Source organism: Ictidomys tridecemlineatus, chromosome 2, assembly GCF_052094955.1.
Source record: "Ictidomys tridecemlineatus isolate mIctTri1 chromosome 2, mIctTri1.hap1, whole genome shotgun sequence".
Lineage (NCBI taxonomy): Eukaryota > Metazoa > Chordata > Mammalia > Rodentia > Sciuridae > Ictidomys > Ictidomys tridecemlineatus.
This window is the reverse complement of record NC_135478.1, coordinates 124,051,586-124,063,813: the sequence shown is the minus strand read 5'-3', so window position 1 is coordinate 124,063,813 and position 12,228 is coordinate 124,051,586. Positions and strand designations below refer to the sequence as shown.

Here is a 12,228-nt window from a genome sequence, read left to right as displayed (position 1 = left end):
GTCTTTTCCAGAATGTCAAGTAGTCAGGATCATGCAGTATGTAGCCTTAACAGATTGACATTTTCATGTAGTAATAGCATTTATATTTTGTCCATATCTTTTGATGGCTTGAATATGCATCTCTTTTTAAAGCTTAATAATATTCCTTTGTCTAAATACACCATTATTTATTAATTCATTTACTTACTGAAGAACGTCTTGGTTACATACAAATTTTGGCAATTTACATAAATAGCTATTGTACACATTTGGATTCAGGTTTTCATGTAAGTTTTTAACTCTCTTAGGTAAATACTAATGAGAATAATTACTGGATTTTATTGTAAAAATATTTTAGTATTTTAAGAAATTCCAAACTCTCTTCTAAAGTGGCTGTAGAATTTTTCATTTTTACAACAATAAATATTGATTCCCTTTTCTTCACTTTCCACACAACATTTGAAGTTTGTGTTTTGGGTTTTTTTCCTCTTGATAGATGCATAGTGGTATCCCATGGTTTTAATTTGCAATCTCATGATATCATATGATGTTGAACATTCTTTCATATTTTTTTATATTCTTTCATATGCTTAACTTAGGTGAAGTATATCTTCTAATATTTTGTGTATCTTTTAATTTGGTTATACTTATTGTTGAATTTCAAGAGTTATTTGTATATTTTAGGTAATAGTCCTTTATCAGATTTATATTTTGCAAACATTTCTCCTAATTTGTGGCTCATACTTTTATTCTTTTGACAGTGTTTTTCACCTATAAGAAGTTTTGTTTCATTTTCACTTCAATGACGACAAGCTTGTTAATTATTTTTACATGGATTGTACCTTTAGTGTTGTATCTAAATTGTTACTGCCAAAACTTGAATCATCTCAATTTTCTCCTTGTGATCTACGAGGAGTTTTATAATTTTGCCTTACATTTAGGTCCATAATCCTTTCTGTGTTAATTTTGTAAAGTATGTAAGTTCTGTGTGTAAATTTATTTATTTGTGTGCAAATATTAAGTTGTTCAATTAGTAGAAAAGGCTAATATTTGTTGATTGAATTGCCTTTGATCCTTTGTCAAAGATCAGAAGACCATATTCCAGTGAGTGAGTTTGTTTCTGGGCTCTGTTTTGTTCTATTCATCCAATTGTCTTTTCTTTTCAGCAATACCATACTGCCTTGACCACTGTAGATTCATAGTATGTCTCAAAGTTGGGTGGTTTCAATATTCTAAATTTGGTCTTCTTGAATTTGTCATTCTAAATATTTTATCTTTCCGAAACAACTTTAAAATCAGTTTGTCAAAAACCACAAAATAAAAATTGGGATTTTATTGCAATTGCATTGAATTTATAAGTTAGTTTCAGAAGAACTGACATCTTAGCAACATTGAGTCTTTTGACCATGAATGTAGAATATCTCTCCACTGGTTTAGTTCTTCTTTGAATTCTTTAATTAGATTCAATTTCCCCCACAGAGACCTTGGGCATATTTTATTTTAATTTCAAATTTCACTTTTTTTTAGTATATAGGGAACAATGGACTTTCTAATATTTATCTCATATTCTCCAACTTTGTTATAATTGCTTACTAGGTTCAGTAGTTTCTTTTATTGTTGTTGGTTTTATGATTTTTTACATAGACAATTATGTCACATGCAAAGTTTTATTCTTACCAGTTATTTCCTTTTTTGTCTTAAACTTTTGCTGTGATGATGTCAGATGCTGAACACAAATGTTGAAAGAGTACATTCTTGCCTTGCTTCTGAGCAAAAGGATTTTAACTTTCTCAAAGCTCTTGATTACACTTGATAGTATTTTTTAATACTAAAATAAAGACATAGATATTTTTAATCCATTTTAATTTTCTGATTTACCAGTGAACTTAAGCATACTGATATATCTATATTTACATTTTATATACACACCAAGGTGAATTTTCTTTTAAATAAATTTTTTACTTTCTACCAGTAGCCAGAGGGCTTTTTGTGAATCACTAAAAGTTCATTTGAAAATCAATACATGTTCTTTTTGGTAATTTTCATGAATACTTACATTATTAGGACAAAAATTTAAAAACCTCTAATTTTACTGCATAGAGTAACCATTTTTAATGTTGACATATATGACATATATACACTACTTATAACATATTATATATATTCCATATAACCTAATTTTATATGCAAATTGCAGCAAATAAATAATCTCAAAGATTCATGTATCAATTAAATTTTAAATTCGTGTTTCCCCAATGGAAAGTTATATTATGAAAATTTTATTATGATAATTGGGATATTTTATCATTTAAAATTACTTTGGTAAAATTAATTATATAATTGACTAAAAACAATTAGCAAATTAAATATTAACCATCCATTTCTAATAAAAATCCATAATAAACATAAAGTAGAACACTTCTTAAATTCAGTAATTTATATCAATATTAAAGATGAATCCAAAATAAGAATTTTAAGTTCCAGATATAATGTCTAGCAAATGACAGGCATTTGAAAAATGGACAAATAATTTAATAAGCAATAAATTAATTGCTGGAAAATTGATACATTCTCATTAAAATTCAGTACTAACTAACCTCTATCACCCCACTAATAAACTATATTTTAATATTCCACTGATGGAGTGAGTTGAGAATAGTATGGATATAAACAACAGATGGTAGTATTCAACATTATCATTATTTGTTCATGTGAAAATTATTTGAAAAATCTGATGTACTGACTGCAAAATATTAAAATTAATTATAGATTTCTATATATTGGAAAGCTATGAGTATATACCATTAAATAATAAATTAACCAAATAGAGATTATAATAAAAAAGAAAAACTTAAGTAATTGAAACTATGATAAAATATTTAACATTAAGTATTATAAAATATTTAAATAAAATTAACAATGAGCAAGGGTAGTCAATAAGAGTCTACTTAAGAGACCAATTGTGACAATAAAGACTTGCATAAATTTCTTCTTGATAGAAATATCTGTTACACCGAAACACATCAGAGGGTACTGATATCATCTGTGGATCATGAGTAATTCTAGGCTATTTCTGCTTTCATTTTTCTTAACATAAACATAAGCATGGATGACAAGTTGGAGCATTTTAGCTTGAAACCAAAGCTACCTCCTGTTGAAGTCTGAGCTAAACTATTTTTGCCTACCCAAGAAGCTGATATATGTATTTTACTGTGTAGTCAGGACAACATTTCTATCCATCTTTTACCACCAAAATCATACCCATATCTATTGTGATACTCCGTTGGCCATGAGGAAAACACATTAATACAGGAATAAATCTTCAGGTTAGAGAGACAAAGAAGAGGGTAGACAGAGAGGGAGAGAAGAGAGAAAGAGAGGGAGACAGAGAGACAGTAGTTGAAGTAAGAAAGAGAAATGAACTCTGCTGCAATCTTTGAACTTGAATCAACTTCATGCTTCATTTTCCATTTATTTAAAAATCCTGATTTTTTTCTCATCCCCCTAATTAAAACATTTGCACTAAGCCAGTTTTTTTTTTTCCTTTGCTTCCATTTTGGAATTTCACCTGAAATAGGTTCTAAGTTAAAATCATAGAAGGAAAGAGTATACTTATGCTCCAATTTCCCCTGAACCTGTAGAAAGGAGACATCATTTTTGTCATAATGTTCATCTTTAATTTTCACTCCATAAGGGCACTCAGCAGACACTTCAAAAGGTTCTTTTAAATGATGCAGACTGTATAATAATATAAATACCACATTGTGAACTTGCGTAAATCACTCTTTATTTCTCCAGTGTAGACAACGACGTGAAAACACAAACCATGGAACCATGTCATCTTCAAAATGAGGGCACTAGTATAACTTGCCTCTTACTGCTGTCATATGGGTTAAAAGTCTTATTATCATCAAGAAAAGGAAGGCACTTTATCTTCCGTCAAGGCACTATCCTCTGTGAAAGAGGGATAATCTTGAAAAGAAATGGAGAGAGGACACTTAGCTGCCAATATAAAAATAGGCAAAAGTATAAATTAAAGAAAACAGACGTTCAAACTTTTTGTTTGAACTAAGACTACCACAAAGAAATGGTTTTTATACCCTCGTGAATACAGAGAACACTGAAGAAATAAAAAGCAATTGTACAATTATATATAATTTTAGAGATAAAGAGATGTCAAGTAATCTTGTATTATCAGAATTGCATTATCAAGAAAAACAGCAAGTTTAAATTAAAGACATTTTAGAAATTTGAGATAATTGCTCAGGTAATGGCAAAAGTAGCTGTATCTTAAGACATTCTTTCTATAAATAAAATTCCCTAGTATAATTTTATAGTCACAGACACGCGCACACACCACCCCCACTACACACACACATGTGCATACACAGCCAGAACTGGCACATATAGTTATCAGAGTAAGGGCCTATCATGGTACAAGGTCTCAGCCTCAATCTGTCTTTCAGTCCCTGCCTATTGTTCTCTTTCTCCCTTCAACAATTTTGTAGCTTTTATTTTATTAAGAAATAATTTATACCCATTATTTAAAGTCCTCTCCAAAATCTTTTGTTTCTCTATTAAAAGTATCTTATGCTGCTAATTTTAGGAAAAAAAATGCTACTTATGCCTCTTTATAAATTTATACCTAAAACTTTCATATATCTTGTTAAACTTCTTTCTGATATTTTCCCCCTATTAGAACAGTATTTTGTTCTCTTTTAATTTCTACTTAATCTTTCTAGGTATACAAAACCTATTGTTTTCATATTATTAATTTTTACTGAACCCTGATCACAAAAGCCATTTATATACTTTACTAAATTTAAAAATAATTTAAAATCAAGCTGTAAGAAGATCATGTAAGACAGATCTTCAAAAAATTATATGTTATTAATCTGATAAGAATCTTAATAGGAAATTTTTTGGTTCATTTTAAAATTTAAGTAATTTTGAAAAAAGAATGGAATGAATCTGTTGGTTTGTTTTCATGTACCATTATCTTGATGTGAAATATCTATCTTCCTTTCAACTTTTCTGTTGATCTAAAACTGCTTTATGCTGGGCACAGTGTTGCATGCCTGTAAGGCTGAAGCAGGAGGATTCTCAGTTCAAAGCTGCTTCAGCTATGGCAAGACACTAAGCAACTCAGTGAGATCCTGTCTCTACATAAAATACAAAATAGGGCTGGGGATGTGACTCAGTGGTTGAGTTCCCCTGAGTTCAATCCCTAGTACTAAAAAATATTAAAAAAAAAACCTGCTTTAAAAACACAAAGTCAACCTCCTTTAAAATGTCAACTCTTAAAAAGATACGAGTTTATTAATTTTAAGTCTTTTTTCTATTAACTGAAATATATTTCGGTACATAGATTAATAAAATAACAGAATAATTTTAAGAACTTTTAAAATCTGTTTCAGCCATTGGTCACTTATATTTTCCAGACATAATATGGCTGAATTACGTCCCATCAAAATTCATATTTTGAAGTCCTAATCCCAGCACCAGAAAGTGACACATATGGAAATGTTTTTTAAAGATCTGATTAATTTTAGATGGTGTTACTAGCAATATTCTAATTCAATTTGACATGTATCCTTATATAAAGAGAACCTTTGGACACCCAGAGGAACACTAGATCTGCAAACACACAGACCAAAGACTGCAATGACAGAGCACAGAGTAGCCAGCCACCTGCAACATATGAAGAGAGATCTTGGAAGAATTCAACACTACTGACACCTCAATTTTTAATTTCCAATCTCTAGGACTGTAAGAAAATAAATTTTGGTTGTTTACACTTGCCAGTCTCTTGTATTTAGTAAATTCAGCCCTAGAAAATGAATATAATCATTATATGAATCCTTAGAGGTATTATCTCACAACTTTTAAATAGTAATGCCCCCATTTATGGTGCATACCATATTCTCACACTAAGATGTAAAATAAAGCTTAATGATTCTGACAGTGAGCAAGCTGATTGTGTTCCTGGTGATTGAATGTCTTCATAATTATCACAGCTGGGACAAAGCCTCTACTTACATATATGAGTAATATGAATTACTGAATTGAAATTCACAGAAATGCTGTCCTACTGGTAAAGGTTTCTTTGAGTTGCATGCAGGGGGCCATCTTGGGGATCTCTCTATAATCATAAATTATCTGCTTCCTTGGATACAATATGTTTCATGAGAATGCTTCAAAATCTCTTCCCATCAATACCATGGACTTCGGTTCCTCAAATTTTCAGCACAATAAACAAGTCCTACCTGATCACACATTCATTATCATCCTTATGTCTCACACTTTATAATTAAAAGTTTCATGTTGATGGGGCCTCCTTGCTCTTTCGATCAGTTATTTTTTTAGATTAGCCTCTATTTCATAAGCAAAAAAATAATTTTCTTGGTGTTCATTACTAAAGTTTTTTTTTATTTATGATTTTTATTTTTCTCTTTCAAATGGGAAATTAGAAAGTAATGAGCCAGAGATTTGGTTTAAGTAATAACATTTAATAATGTGAGGATCTTCCTTAGAATATTTTTTTCCAAAAATTAATGCCTAAAGATTCCTAATGCTTCTAAGAATACTGACAATATCTCTAACCATATTTCTGAAGAAGATCTCCAGAATTATTGTTCTTCTGTATACACTGATTTCATAAAATCTGTCTTAAAAATTTGTCTTAAATAAAAATGTGGTATATCACCTGTAAGATTTGTGTGCTATTGCTCCTTTAACAAACAGGAGGAAACCAGTATTTTGGAAATCTGTAAAAGGAGAGAGATGGAGGCAATCATGAAATCCTTTAGACATTTAGAATATTGTGCCTATCAGCTGTGAAGTTCAAAGATGTTCTTTGTTTATGCTCAGGGATTTCTAGGGTCCTTGAGGTTAATATGCTTTTCGTTATAGTGCCTTGGAGTCTGGGGCAGATATCAGTATGATAGATATGTTGATGTAAAACAATCAGGAAATATCATAGAAAGTAAGTAGAATATGTGAAGTTGGTGCCAAATTTACTTTTTATGGGTAGAGAAATCTACATATAAAACCATGCATAATCAAAAAATTGTTTTCTACAAAATAGGTTCAAAACAAATATAATTATATGACATAAATATGTAGTTATGGTTGTTTCACTTTTTCACAGTGAATATGGCTTTGACAGTACACTCTCTTTTCTACACAGAAAGAATCTACACCGGGATTCAAATCTATGTCTCACGCATATGTGTTGTGTATATATGTTTTTATATGTAAGTGTTTGCATACATCAACTTATAACTCTATTTTTTTCCAGACATTGGTTTGTTTTTTAAATTTATTTTCCAATGTAACATCATTTTATTTTAATAATAACCCAAAACAATGAACTACAGCCCTTTATTAGAGCAATTAATGATGACACTTCTTATACTACTTTAATAAGATATATTATGTTCAGCCCATTAGCAATGTTCCATCAAGTTCATGTTCAACTGTTTATAACAACAAATAGCCTTTGTTATCAAGACATGGGAGATAGAGTGGTTTGCCTATAGATGTTACCATAGCTCTTTTTATATGACTAATGAGGATCTTCTGTTTGAAAAGGTCCTCAAATCACTGGGTTTCAGAGACTTATTTGTCCCTATGAAAATTGTCTGCTGGAATACAGTAAAACCTACTTCAAGATTCTTGGCTCCTTTAAATCTTTTATTTCAAATGTCCTTCTTCCCAGTATAGATTTAGAGGTTCTGATTACAAAGCTTCAATGTGCTTTGCTACAGCTTTTTAAAACAAATTAGAGATGTCAGAGCCAATCCATTAGCCTCTGTCTTAGCAATCATCTTATTTCTCCGCTTTTCTAGTATCCTAAACATTCTAAATATTAATATTATTCTATGCTAAACATTAATATTAGTTTAAATATATTAACTATTAAGTATAATAGCAGATTTAAATGAATTGAAGTGTGCATTAATTTTATAGTTTGTATATATTTATACATGCATATTGAAAATAATCATGTGCATATATTTATTCATGTGTGCATGTGTATATATAATTATATAAGAAGAGCATAGTTGAAAATTTATGACCTACCACATCATGTTCAATCACAAGACATGGGATCCCAATTAGAACATGTTACATTCCATGTATGTATTATATGTCAAAATGCATTCTACTGTCACGTGAAAAAAAAAAGAAAAAAGAAAAAAAAACTCTAAAAAATTAAGGCCTAGGTTTCATTACTAAGTTCAAACACACTTATATATCTTCATATGTATGCTTTAGTTTCTTGGCCTTTGAGATAGATGTAGTTACATCTGTCATAGTTTCCTCTGAGCTTGAGGGATTATTATTGAAAACGTGCTTAATAAGTCTAAATAAATTCATGCAGCATAATAAAATATCAGAATATTATTAGTATAATACCATGAATGATACTGATGAAATTTAAAACCACAATGTAGAGTCTACAGCTACTTCGTATTTTAACCAGCTTTTCTCCATTCCTTGATAGTGAATGTTTGTAGGAACCATGGTGGTATTAGGTACACGTTTATGATTCAAAGAATATATGCTGTAGAGGTCTAGAATATGTAAGTTCAACCTTTTTTAAAAGCTTAAAAGAAACATATTTCAAGCAATGCTGTGAGTATAATGGTTAATAGCCATCTGAATAAAGGTTAGTGACTTTAAGTATAAAATGATACATTTATATTTGGGTTCTGTGAAAATTTCTGAATGCTATAATAACTGAGTGTTTTTAATATATTTCATAATACTGTTATATATAGATAGAGAAAGAGACAAAGATAGATGCTTATAAATACTCTTGGGTTGTGTAAGCCACCTACAGAGTTAAGAAATCTTAATAATGCTTCATGTGAAGCCTAACCCTTAAGTATCCAGCAATGTTATTGCAGCATATTCAAAATTAATCAGCACAATCTCAAATGATGCCTGCTGATTCTTTTATAAATTCTACCTAATAATATGACTCTTTGGATAAAATTTAGAAAACACATGGTAGTAATCCTCTTGAAAATATGGCAATTCTACACAATTTGAACAAAAGAATGTTCTAGCTTCTAGTGATATATGTTTAAGGATGAAGCTATTTTTCTGAACTAACTACAATGGCATTCATTGTTCACAACCTCACTCACGGTTAGACATCTATGTGAGAATGAACTAGGGATTTCCTAATTCCTCTTCATATTTTTTATGTGATACTTCCCTAACACTTCACTATGGATTTAAGTAAATGGGAAAAAAAAGGAAAAAGAATCAATAGTCATTTTTGCTATGAACATTCTCCTTTGGATAGTGCAAGTCATTAATCCCTGGAGGGTCAGAAATGATACTTATTAAAGTATAGGCATCAGAGTCAGAGAGGATCAGAAGTAAATCTTACCTTCCATACATACCAACTGTGTTGATGTCAAAAGTTGAATTTCTGATAGTCTACATTTTGTCATTTCCTCTTATTTTGAATAAAAATGATAAGAACTAAAGAATGTAATGGGATGACTTACTAGGTTCTTATAGTAAAAACTCAATAAATTATAGCTACTATATATAACTTTTCAAAATTACCAAAGTTAAGAGAAAAAATATTAATGTACTGCATCATTAATTTTGTTCACAAAAATAAACTAGTGGTCAAGATCTTTTACTCATACAATGACTTTTTTATATGAAGCATACAACAAAACTAGATTAGGTACATATAAATATAAAGCAAACAGTACAAGGTGGTCCAATAGAAGCATTTGTACAGAAGCATTTGTCATAAAATAAAGAACTAATAGATACTAGTTCATTCTTAGGACTGAATATTAAAAAATGTATATTTCATAATTTAAAAATAATATTCTTTTTTTAAGTTCCTTTAAGCAGAAATTGTGACCTTAAATAAAAATAGATTTTATTACTGTGAAGACATTAAAATATATATATACTATCTGAAAGAATTTAAATTAAAGAAATATCAAAAAGCCAAAATGTATGTAGCATAAAAAAGAGTAACAGAATGAATCAAATTATATTGAAACAATTATTGCTATCCAACAACTATATTCAAGTAATAGAGAGCACTATTAACATGCACAAGAAAAAGCAAACTAAAACTAAAAAATAAAACTTAGCAGGAATCAATCTGGAATGGCAGAATAAAAACCTTCAAAAATTTATACCTTTATAAGCAATCAAAACCACTGATAGAAATTGTCAAAATCAAATTTTCACAACTTTCAAAATACCAGGACAGTCACAGTAACTGTTGTTGCTGTGTCAGAGCAAGCAAACCAATTTCTAGAATTGCCATGTTTTGATTTTGAGAATAGAAAATAAAATTTTATAGTGCAGAGAATAGAAAATAAAATTTGAAAAAATAGTACTCACATTTTTTCACACTGATGCAAAACATTAATCTAACTATCCGAGAGAAAGTCAACCTGCTTTAAATAAGATAAACACAGAAACACAAGCTTAGAATCATCAGTGCCAAAGTCTTCAAAGTCAAAAACAAAAAGGTAATTTAGTAGCAGAAAGTAACAACTGATCCTGTTCAAAGGACACTCAGTAAAAATAACAATGGAATTCCTTCTTGGTGGAGGGATTGGCTTACTTCGCTTAGCATGATATTCTCCAATTCCATCCATTTACCTGCCAATAACATAATTTTATTCTCTTTTATGCTAAGTAATATTTCATTGTGTATATACACCATGGTTTCTTTATTCACTCACCTATTGGAGGTCATCTAGGGGCAGGAAAAATGGTGGCATGAGATGGACATCATTACCCTAGGTACATGTGTGACTGCACATATGGTGCGATGCTATGTCATGTACAACCAGAGAAATGAAAGTTTTGCTGCAATTGTATACAATGAATCAAAATGTATTCAGCTGTCATATATACATAATTAAAATTAATTTATTAATTAATTTAAAAAATTAAATTCCTACCAGTGATTTTGCAGTCATAGACGTTAACGGGAGGGGAAAGGCTGGGATTTTAGTTTGGTAGTGAACTTACTCAGCATGAGTGAAGCCCTGAGTTCAACCCTTAGCACTAAGGGAAAAGAGGGAGGAAAAAAAGAAAGTTAGTGGAAACATATATTTGAACTTTTGAAATTAAAAAAATGTCAACTGAAACTCCATAAGATAAAAATAAAGTGGCCCTAAAAAATTAACATGGATTAAGACTTTCTTAAATAAACTTTAAATGAGAAATAACTTCTAGAAGACATGTTTTACTAGAAGTACTGTAAAGAGTCCTTCAGTTTAGATGAGAAGACAATAGTTAATAATTCAAATGTACTGAGGAAAATAAAATCACTGGTGCTCGCTTCGGCAGCACATATACTAAAATTGGAACGATACAGAGAAGATTAGCATGGCCCCTGCGCAAGGATGACACGCAAATTCGTGAAGCGTTCCATATTTTTAAACCATCTCTTCAAAAAATCCTTGGCAAAACACTACAGGAAGAGGAAATGGAAAACAACAATGAAAACCAACAGTGGGAGGTAGGACAGTAAAGGGGGGAAAATAATCAAAGAGGAAAACAAATCAGGTTTAGCAGCATTAATAAACAAATATGGCTGGAAGAACAAACCATATCTCAATAATAACCCTAAATGTTAATGGCTTAAACTCACCAATTAAGAGACACAGGCTAGTTGAATGGAACACAAAACAAGACCCAACAATATGCTGCCTACAGGAGACGCATTTGATAGGAAAGGATATACATAGACTGAAGGTGAAAGGTTGGGAAAAATTATATCACTCATATGGACTGCAGAAACAAGCAGGAGTGTCCATACTCATATCAAATAAAATAGATTTCAAACCAAAGTTAATCAAAAGGGATAAAAAAGGACACTACATACTGCTCAAGGGAACCATACACCAACAAGACATAACAATCATAAATATATATGCCCCAAACAACAGTGCTGCTGTGTTCATCAAGCAAACTCTTCTCAAGTTCAAGAGTCTAATAGACCACCATACAATAATCATGGGAGACTTCAACACACCTCTCTCACCACTGGACAGATCTTCCAAACAAAAGTTGAATAAGGAAACTATAGAACTCAATAACACAATTAACAACCTAGACTTAATTGACATATATAGAATATACCACCCAACATCAAGCAGCTACACTTTTTTCTCAGCAGCACATGGATCCTTCTCAAAAATAGATCGTATATTATGTCACAGGGCAACTCTTAGACAATAT

At 30.5% G+C, this 12,228-nt stretch overlaps 1 non-coding gene across 1 annotated transcript; it reads left to right on the top strand.

Annotated features, from left to right (window-relative positions):
* Positions 1-11,318: 11,318 nt before the first annotated feature.
* Positions 11,319-11,425, top strand: LOC144375538 (U6 spliceosomal RNA). Its single transcript, XR_013435605.1, has one exon. It is a non-coding gene; the product is annotated as a U6 spliceosomal RNA (small nuclear RNA).
* The last annotated feature ends 803 nt before the right edge of the window (positions 11,426-12,228 follow it).